At 38.8% G+C, this 9,897-nt stretch overlaps 1 pseudogene; it reads left to right on the forward strand.

Moving 5' to 3' along the window:
* Positions 1-9,399: 9,399 nt before the first annotated feature.
* On the forward strand, positions 9,400-9,518 carry LOC120597519 (uncharacterized; annotated as a pseudogene).
* The last annotated feature ends 379 nt before the right edge of the window (positions 9,519-9,897 follow it).

Consider the following 9,897-nt stretch of genomic DNA (forward strand, 5'->3'; position numbering starts at 1 on the left):
AGTTGACATTCTTCTATAAGGAAAATCTCTCTCTCCCTCCTCTTTTGGGTATCACCATGGACCTCATGAATTATTTTCTAAAAACAATTCATTGTATTACATTCTGTTATTATCATTACTCCATTTTTCTATTTGCTGTTCAAGTAGTTCCAGATTTTGGTAGCAGAATGGTTTTTGGATGGTAGCAGAGGTGATATGCAGCAGCAGCATCTCAGCTGGCAGCTTCCTGATTATAGCAGAGGTGGCACAGTGTTGCATGGTATATTGGCAGAACCAGATTTGGCTTGTGGCTTCCTGTTCTCTGGCTAATTCTCTATTGTGGCTTTTGAATTATTCCTGGAAACTCAACCTAGAGTCTGTTTCTTGTCAAATCTTCCCCCTATGCTCCACATCAATGATTCTGGAAGTTATGCGATAACCTGCTATAAATCTCTTGCTTAAGCTAGCCAGAACAGATTCTGTTCTCTGCAGCTAGATCTTTATTGATGCAGGGCATGACCTTCCTATGCAAGTTTTAGGTATGTAGGTAAATAACCAATGATTAAAAAAGCAATATAGTTAGTGAATATGTCAAAGAGATTATAAATCTAAGCCTAAAGTACAAATTTGAAAAAAACTCTGAATTTATATAATTATATAATTGTGGTTTGGTATTAAAAATGTCCAGTGACAGTGCCATACATGGGTTAAAAAAGACTGTAGGTAAATAAATTGTATAGATCTTACCAATTAAAAAGTACCTCTCGGGATGACTGAAATATTGAAAGACTCAAGAGTTTAAATAAAATTGCTTCATAAAATACAAAAGTGGAAAAAAAGCAATATCACAATATCAACTTACTATTTTACATATATGATTTAAACTTTTATATGTAACTGAATGACTTCAATCCTATACACAGACTTTTGACCCTCTTATCTGTTCTTGAAACATTTATATTTTCGAGTTAGCAGAAAAATCCTTCAAAACCTCAACAGCTTTTTTGGATAACTGAGTATTTATTATAATATTCATATAACTTAATTTTAAGTTTACATAATTTAATTTTTAAAATTTTATTTTATTAGTTTCAAGTATACAGTACATTGGTTAGACATTTATATAGTTTATGAACCAATCCCCCTGATTACTCTATCCTCCCTCTGGCTCTATACATAGTCATTACATTACTGCTGACTGCTTTCTCTACACTGTGGTCTCCATCCCTGTGACCATCTATCAACTACTAATTTGTACTGCTTTAACCCTTCACCACTTTCTCCCAGCCCTCGAACCCCCCTCCCCTCTGGCCGTCACCAGAGTGTCCTCTATATTTGTGAGTCTGTTTTCGATTAGTTCTTTTTGTTTCTTAGATTCCACATATAAGTGAAATCATATGGTATTTATCTTTCTCTGACTTATTTCACTCAGCATAATAACCTCTAGGTCCATTCATGTTGTTGCAAATGGTAGGATTTCATTTTTTTAGGGCTGAGTAATATTCCATTGTATATCTGAATCATAACTTCTTTATCCAGTCATCTGTTGGTGGGCATTTAGGTTGCTTACATATCTTGGCTATTGTAAATTGTGCTGCCATAAACATAGGGATGCATAGATCTTTACAAATTATTGTTGTTGTTGTTGTTGTTTTGGATAACTGACCAGAAGTGCTATTGCCGGGTCAAAAGGCATATCTGTTTTTAATTCTTTGAGGAACCTCCAAATTGTTTTTCAAATTAGCTGTACCAATTTGCAATTCTATAAACAGTATATGAGGGTTCTCTTTTTTCCACATTCTAACACTTGTTCTTTACAACCTTGTTTTCTGAGGGTTTTTCCCCAGCAATATGTGAGATCACTATATATTCAGAATTACGTGATATTCAAATTATATGTTATGACTATGGCTTGAAACTAATGTGCAAAAGGCGACCATTGAGAAATGCTGGTCTGCTCAATCAAGACTCAGCAAAATAGATAGCATTTGGTATTCCAGAAACTATTTAAATGACAAATAAAACTGGCAAGTCAGTGTTGCTTTTGTGACATAGCTTCTTTCTTCTGTTTTCTTTCCTTTTCCTAAAGTCTAAATGGTTTCTATCTTTCCCTCTACTCCTAACCCAGATGAGTAAGACATGGTCTCTGCCTAAGGGACCCTAGGGCCCCAGTAAGAGGGGTGGGATGTACAGATCCGAATTCACAGCTGAGACAGTCACAGAGAGCAAGGGGACACTTCTACTTAGGTAGAGGCTGATTTCAGAAAAGAGGTGGCATTTCGGTTGAGCCTGCTTATAGTCAATCCTGCTCTCCATAGATTTTACTAGATCATTAGAGTTATCCTTCAGATAGAAAGAGATAATTCTTTCCTTGGACTTCATGATTACCAGTTGTCTGGAATTCTGAATAAAAAACCCAAGTTTCTCAAACTAGAACTTTCCAGCAAGACGATTTTCACCTACACTGTGAATGAAATGACAGAGTAGGAAAGACCAATAAAATTTAGCCACTTGTTTTGGCAAACAGATCAACTCCCTCCATTTACAAAGGAGGAAGGAGACTGCTTCCGCGTCAGCCTTTCCCTGAAGACTGTAGAAGGTAAGGAGGAGATGACTCTCCAGGTCTTCACCCTACTGGTCACCGGAGTGGCCATCGGGCGCAGTTTCCCCGCGGTCCGCTGGGTCGCACTGTGGCCCTATGAATGCGTGCCGGGGCCGGCCAGGGGCGCTCGGGAGTGGCGGCCGGGTCCAGCCCTAGAAGGACGTGGCGGCGCCTGGTGGGGGCGCTGCACAGCTATGAGCCTCAGGGGACTGTGCCGGACTAAGACTTTTTAAAACTCCAGCAAAGTTTGCACTCGACAGCATATCCCAGGGTTGGATCTTGCTGGCCCGCGAAGCTGCCCTGGCTACCTACCCTTGGGGAACGGCGCGAGTTCCGGCAGTCCCGGCGGTCCCAGGTCTCCGGGGAGTTTGACACCTCGATTTGCTGTCGCCCCCTCGGGTGATGCTAACGAATGGTTCCTGAGGAGAGAGGGCCAAGAGGACTGCCAGTTGCAGTCAGAGAAGCGGGTGGTCCTCCGGTGCGGCCACGCTCTTTCTGACTTGCCGTATAGGCTAGTGGAAAGTGTTACTCCAATGCCTTAGTTGCATTGCTTTAATTTTCTTTATAGCTGCACAATGTTTTTAATTTTAAATTTTATTTAAAAATTGTCTGCCTTGTCTCTTCCCTCAGCTTTTGATTTTTCATAGGTGCTCATTGCTTGGGAGGGATGTGGAATCTCATTTCTCCTGACATCAGAGCTTAAAGCTCCACGGATTCCCCCGCCTTGCTTAAATATTCATGTAATGTTTATTTAAAATGGAAAAAATAATAAATGCGTGTGATAGAAAATTTAAGCGTTACAGAAGCCTCTCTCCCTTTTACGTGGCCCCAAGCCTCATTCTCAGAGGTAGCCACTGTTAATACTTTTTTTGATTTGTCCCAGAACACAGTATATAGATATCGCCTTCGGAACACCCTCCCTACGGGAAAAATTGGGTCATCTGCACCCCGCCACCAGCCCCCTTATAATACACCTTGGAGATGGCCTCACATCAGCTCATGTGGATCCCCAGCATTCTTTTGGAATGGCTGCCTGGTGTTCTGTTATGCAGCACACCATAATTATTCAGTCAGTCTTCTATTGAAAGATATCAAGGTTGTTTACAGTCTTTTTCTGTCACAAACAATTCTGCAGTGAACATCTGTGTGTATGCGTCTTGTGCTACGTGTGCAACTGTGTCTATAGAATAAGTTCCTAGAAGTAGAATTGTCATGATGGAGAATATTTACATTTTTAATTGTATAGATCTTACAATTAAAGGTTCTAACAAATCATACTCTCATCAATGACTGCTGTCCATCCTCTACCTTGTTAACACTAGGTTTATTAAGTTCTTAAAAATATTTGCCAGTGTGAAAGACTTAAAAGTATCATTCATTGTTTTAATTTGCTTCTTTTAAATTCTGAGTGAGGTTTATTCTTTTTCACATGAATAAAGTCATTTGAATTTTATGAGCAGATGGTACATGTCCTTTGTCTACTTCTATTGGAATGTTGGACTTTTTCTTATGAATTGCAAATGCTTTTGATATATTAAAGAAATTAGATCTCTGGCTATCATATCTAATCAGTCTTTTGACTTCATTTGTAGTATTTACCATTTATAAATTTTAATATTTATAGAGTAAAATTTTCCAGTCTTTTACTTTATAGCTGCTGGGTTTTGTGTTTGTGTAGAGAGAACTTCCTGACCCAAATATTGCATCCAGATGCCCCTGGGTTTTAGGCTAGCAATCTCTCCAAAGAGACCCAGGTAACACGAAGAGCTTACTGTATACCAGAACAGAAGGGAGGGAATATTAATTTTTCCATGGGGAAAATATGATTGAAGTCAAGCAAGTAGTTTGTCTTTTAAAAAATAACACTTCTCCTGTTTACAAAGATTATATATTTTCATTGTAGGAAATTCGGAAATGTATAACAATATAAAGAAGGAAATTAAAGTCATCTATAATTCTACTACTTAGAGATAAACAATGATATATATGTTATATATATTTATACTGTTTACATTTTGTAACCTACTTTAAAAAAACATAGCAATATTCAATGGGAATTTTCTCAGTGTCTTAAATATTCTTCTAAACATGATTTTAATTGTGGAATAATTTTTTATTGTGTAACATAAAGTGTTTAACCCTAGTTGCAGGATGTTTAGGTAGTATCTAATTTTTTACTGTTGTGAGCAAGTAGTATTAATATGCATGTCTCTCTTGTCTTGTCTCCTAATTTAGCCAATTCTGTAAGTGTACAATGGATTACAAAGAAAGGAGAATATGGATTTAGCTTCAGGATGGAGCCTGCCTATCCATAACTGTCTTTTTGCTCATGATCGGTTAATCTCTAGTTATAATGTGCTAGGATCTCATAGAGTCTGTGCCTTCCTTTAATGTCTTCTGGGGGAAGTATTCATGATTTTATGCACACAGAGGAAGAAGCAAGTCAACACTTCAGTTCTTTACAGTTTTCATATTGCATTGTTTGCCCGACAGACTAAAAATTGCAATTTTCCTTTTCTTAATATATGTGTGAAATCTCTGAGGATCACAGTGAAAAACTATAAGCAGTATTATTTGTGTGTCTAGAAAGGAGGTCAGAGGCCATCTAGTCCAATCCCTTTCCAGGTGGGGAAGTTGAGGCTCAGAGATCTTATGTGCCCAGCCTAGAACTCACCTCAGCTGCACAAGGTGGCACGGGATTCATATTGTTTTTTTGGTTGTTGTCCATTATCTGAATTGTACATTCTTTCATTAATGCTAGTTTTTAGGTGAATTGGCCTATACTAGCTTTGATTACAGAATTTCTGAATGGGGCACACTTCTGTAGAGCTCTGAGTGTGCCAAATGCCTGGCAAGAGAGAAAAATCTCAACTCCATATACAGGTTGTTATCTTATTTTAGCTTTAATTATCTGCACAGAAAAGGTTTCCTTATGAATTTCCTTTCATGTCCACCACTTTCCTGTAAAAAAGAGTTTAACCTTTTTTACACTGGGTTTTTGCCTCGAATATTCACGAGGCTTTTATTTTACTTCTCATTGAAAAAGCAGAACTTATTGTGAACTCTCTTCATAAGGGCATTAATTTACACTATAAAACTATGGTTTAGACAAACATTATGAAAGCTTTGAATCTTTTACCTAATTGACTTGAAGATAAGTATAGTTAAAAATGCTTACTTGGATTCTGCACATCATCTGCAGACATCAGTTCTTGAGAATCATTTTAGACAAGAAATCAACACGGTTAGTCTGATAAAGCTCAGCTGTCTAGGAACTTAAGGAATTCAAGGTTGGTTTGCTTTGGTCATTGCTGTCCCCTGACTAAGACATCATCAGGATAGACTCCATTTCCCTTTTCCTTCCTCTAGTAGATTTTGCAGATATCTCTCTTTTTTTGCTTTCAACATAGAATAAAACGTTTTTATTTTTTAAAGGAAAAGTCTGGGAAATTATTTTTGCTCTTGACTTGGCTTCCGATGAAATGTATGACCTCGGGGGAAATTTCATATAGAAAGTTCCTTGTGTCTCTTTTTCCTGAAGAATATAAATAGCATACCCTACCTAACAATGACATTCAGAATATTAGAATATAGACTTTAATTTTGGATCTTGAGTATGACTGATAGTTACAATCATGGAGAGGATTCTTAATCCTCCAGAGAGAAAAATGGTGATATTAATTAGCTAGGACCCTTTAGGTTACAAGGGAGAAAATCAACAAAATCCAGCTTAAGCCATAAGAAAGAATTTATTCTTGCAAATGAGGAGAACATTGTGGGGGGTGGTGGTAATCGTGGCTTCAAATGTGGCTGAATCCAGAAATTGAAGAGGTGCCATCAAGCTCTGTCCTTCACTCTCCATTTTCCAACTGTTTACCTCTATCTGGCTTTATTCAAGCCTTCATGGTCTTTATAGCTCATGATCTTAGACAAAGAGAGACAATATTTTTCTTTTAGTGCCCGCATTTCAAATCTACGGAAGAATCTTATTGGTCCAGCTTAGGACACTTGCCTATCTCTGAGTAAATAATCGTGGCTGGGAGAATGGGGTACTCTGATAGGCCAGCTAGGGTTGTGAGCTTTGGCAGGGGATCCTACCAGGATCCCATGAAGTCAGGTGAGGGTAGTTCCTCTATTCCAGACAAAGAGCAAAGGGATGCTGAACAGGCCAAACCAACACGACAAAGGCCTTTGGATCAACTGTGGGTATATTAGTTATAGCTCTCATCAGTGTTTAGGCATGTTTGTCTTTCTCCATAAATAATAACATGTACATTGCTCACATTTAATTTGATATCACTATAAAGCTTAAGCTCCATTGAACTGAAGTAGCATTACTGTAAGCCTGGCAAATATGTGGTATTAATACAGAAATGTGTATCGGTTTAGAGAAATGAAATCAAAATAAGAAGAAAACTCAGTTAGCGTAGAGACATTATATTTATAATAGTTTCCCCTGACCTCTTTCATCATATAATGTAGAAAAGGTATTCAAAGTATTTTTTGAATTATAAAAGTAGCACAAAGGCATATACAATAAACATGGAATTCCCTCTATCTCTCCTACTCCCAGAAATAGGTTATTTTCCATAATTCCAGAAACTTCCCATGTATTTGCAAGAATATATATATATATATATTATATAAACACATGGGGTGATTCTATATGTCTGCTCTGCAACTTACTTTCTTTACCTATTGCCATATCTTGGAGATCTTACTTTGTCAGTACAGATAAAACGCCTTCATTCTCTTAACAGCTGCACAATTTCCCAGAGTACAGATGTGTAGCCCATCCTCTCATTAGAGGATTTTAAGATACTTTACAAAGCATTACTCTCTGGGCCGCCCTGACTACAGGAAACCTGGTGTGGCTGGAGGACCTGTGGCTCGGAGTTGGGCCAGGCTTTGCTCACTGGTGGTAGATGCAGCAGAAGCAGTGATGCCATCAGGGGTTTCCCAGAGGGAGCAAGATTCCCGCAGGGCTGAGTTAGTGCCAGAATCTGGTCCTATTACTGCCCCACCCATTGCCCTTCCTGTGGTTATCCTGGAGGGAGGCCCATCTTTGAGTGTTTTGGCAGAGTCTGAGAAAATTGCAAGGGTGTAATGACTTCCTCTTTAGCTTATAGATACACACAAGGGGACTGCCACTAATTTCACAGGATTCCTGAGTAGGAATTTCACGGGCTTCTTGGTGTTCTTTACTGGTTTGTAGACATCAGCACATGTATCTGGGTTATGGTCGATCAGAGGTGATTAATTTACATCTGGTTTGGAAATGCTCATATCAGATGTAATTCCCTGCAGTGTTTGTTTCTTGCTGCCGCATTACCAAGGCTGTCCTAAAAGACAGGCTGTGTTGGAGGGACAGTGACAGGGATAGGTTGAGAGGGCAGCTTAAAGGCAAATGAGCAAAGGAGCCATCCTTAACAATATAACTGAGAAAAGGCCTTTGGTTCTCCTCCTCTCCTGCCTCTGCCTCCTGATATTCCTCCCTTCCTGCTTCACTCCCTTCAGCTTCCATGTCAAAGGAAAGGCTTAAGTATTTTAAAATTGCTCCAGCTCCTAGAGTCTCTTGGCCAGATGAATGGCTATATAGTTGTAGTGACCCAGGAACTGCAATTTAAGACCACAAGGTATCTTGTCCCTCTCTTTTTTCACTCAGACTTCTCTCTCTGCCTTTCATCACCCTCCCATATGGCTTTGTTTATGGCAATTCTTCTAGACCCAGCTCTGGGGCCACCATGAGGGAGTCTCTGGTAATCCTAGTGGGAAGGGGACCTGTACCTGCTGGTGCATGCACCAGCTGCCCATTGTCTCCCACACTGGATCTGGACATTCTTGGAGGCCTTTTCTTGGAGGTGCTGGGATAGGTAAGCTTCGTCTCTTTCATACCAGACCATCCCACTGCCCCCTCAAGGGTCAGAGGCACTGTACTCTTAGCAACCAGCATGATGCCTACTCTATAGTGGGTGCTAATATGTTTGTTGAAAATATGAATCTGAATAGTTCAAGATCTGCTGCAAGGACTTGGACCTAGTTTTAGAATGGAATTACTAGCATCTCTTTTAGGGTTACTGTATTCATTCCCTTTATTGGTGCTTGAGTTCTTGTGATGCTTTAACATTAAAAAATATATATATATATATTTATTTATTTTTAAAAGGAAACTCTCTTACTCTTTAGTTCTCTGGTAGACCATAAAACTGTCAGATTCTAGAGGAAATAACTGCATACAGACAGGTTGTAGGTAAGTCTAAATTATTCTGTAAACTCTAACATCAAAGGAAAAATAAATAAATGTAAAAAGACCCCAGGAAATAGCATCTTGCCATGCAAGGGGTTGGGCATGCACTCCATCTTGCCACAATATATTTTTGGACTCTGGAAACTCTCCTGAGTGTCTGTTCAACGTAAGGAAGAACCTGCAATTATGAGTACAATGGCACTATTTTACCTCCCTAGGGTGGCTGGAGCACAAAGAACTCAGAGAGGATCACGTGGGTTTGGTTTAGGATACAGGAATATGCTCTGAAAAGAAGGTTCTGTTTGTTTTATTTCTTGAAACAGATGTAAATAGCAGCCTTGGAGGCCTTTGTTAAGCAGACATTTACTCCTTCGATTTTCTGTCCTGGAATATCACCTCCTTCTTCTCCATGGATGATGGCAGTTCTTCCTAAAACATGTCGCACAATTATCATTGGCTCTTTATTATTTATAGTGAAACCTCTTAATGTGAGTTTTCAAGGCTCCACAAGGCCAACTCTGGCTTTGGCTCTGATAATATAGCTAGGATGGCAAGTCTAGAAGGCACAGGAGACTATAGCCATGCTACCCTGAATGTACACAATCTCATCTGATCTTGGAAGCTAAGCAGGTTCAGGCCTGGTTAGTACTTGGATGGGAGACCACCTAGGAAGACCAGGTGCTGTAGGTGTAAAAAAAAAGAGTAATAATAAAAAGTATAGGAGAATCCATTTTCTATTAAGTGGAAAGGATCAGCATTTCTATTTTGGAAGACCTCTAGCAAAGTTTCTATGACTCTTATTTGGTGACCAATTTGAATTTATAATAGCTCTCTCCTTAGAGAAGTTGTAATTGACTTTTCATTCATTTCCCTTAAAAAGCCCATCATGTGTTTTAGGAATTTTCCTTTTATTTATTCTTTTCAGACCATATACGTAATTAAAAATTTTCCCTTTGAATAAAATGTACACTCATTGAAAAAAATTAGAAAAACAAAAAGGTTTAAAGAAAATAAAAGTAGTCCCAATTCTATCTTCAAGATAATCTTACAGCACTGGGAAATTTCCTTC

Source organism: Pteropus medius, unplaced genomic scaffold, assembly GCF_902729225.1.
Source record: "Pteropus medius unplaced genomic scaffold, Ma_sr-lr_union100, whole genome shotgun sequence".
NCBI lineage: Eukaryota > Metazoa > Chordata > Mammalia > Chiroptera > Pteropodidae > Pteropus > Pteropus medius.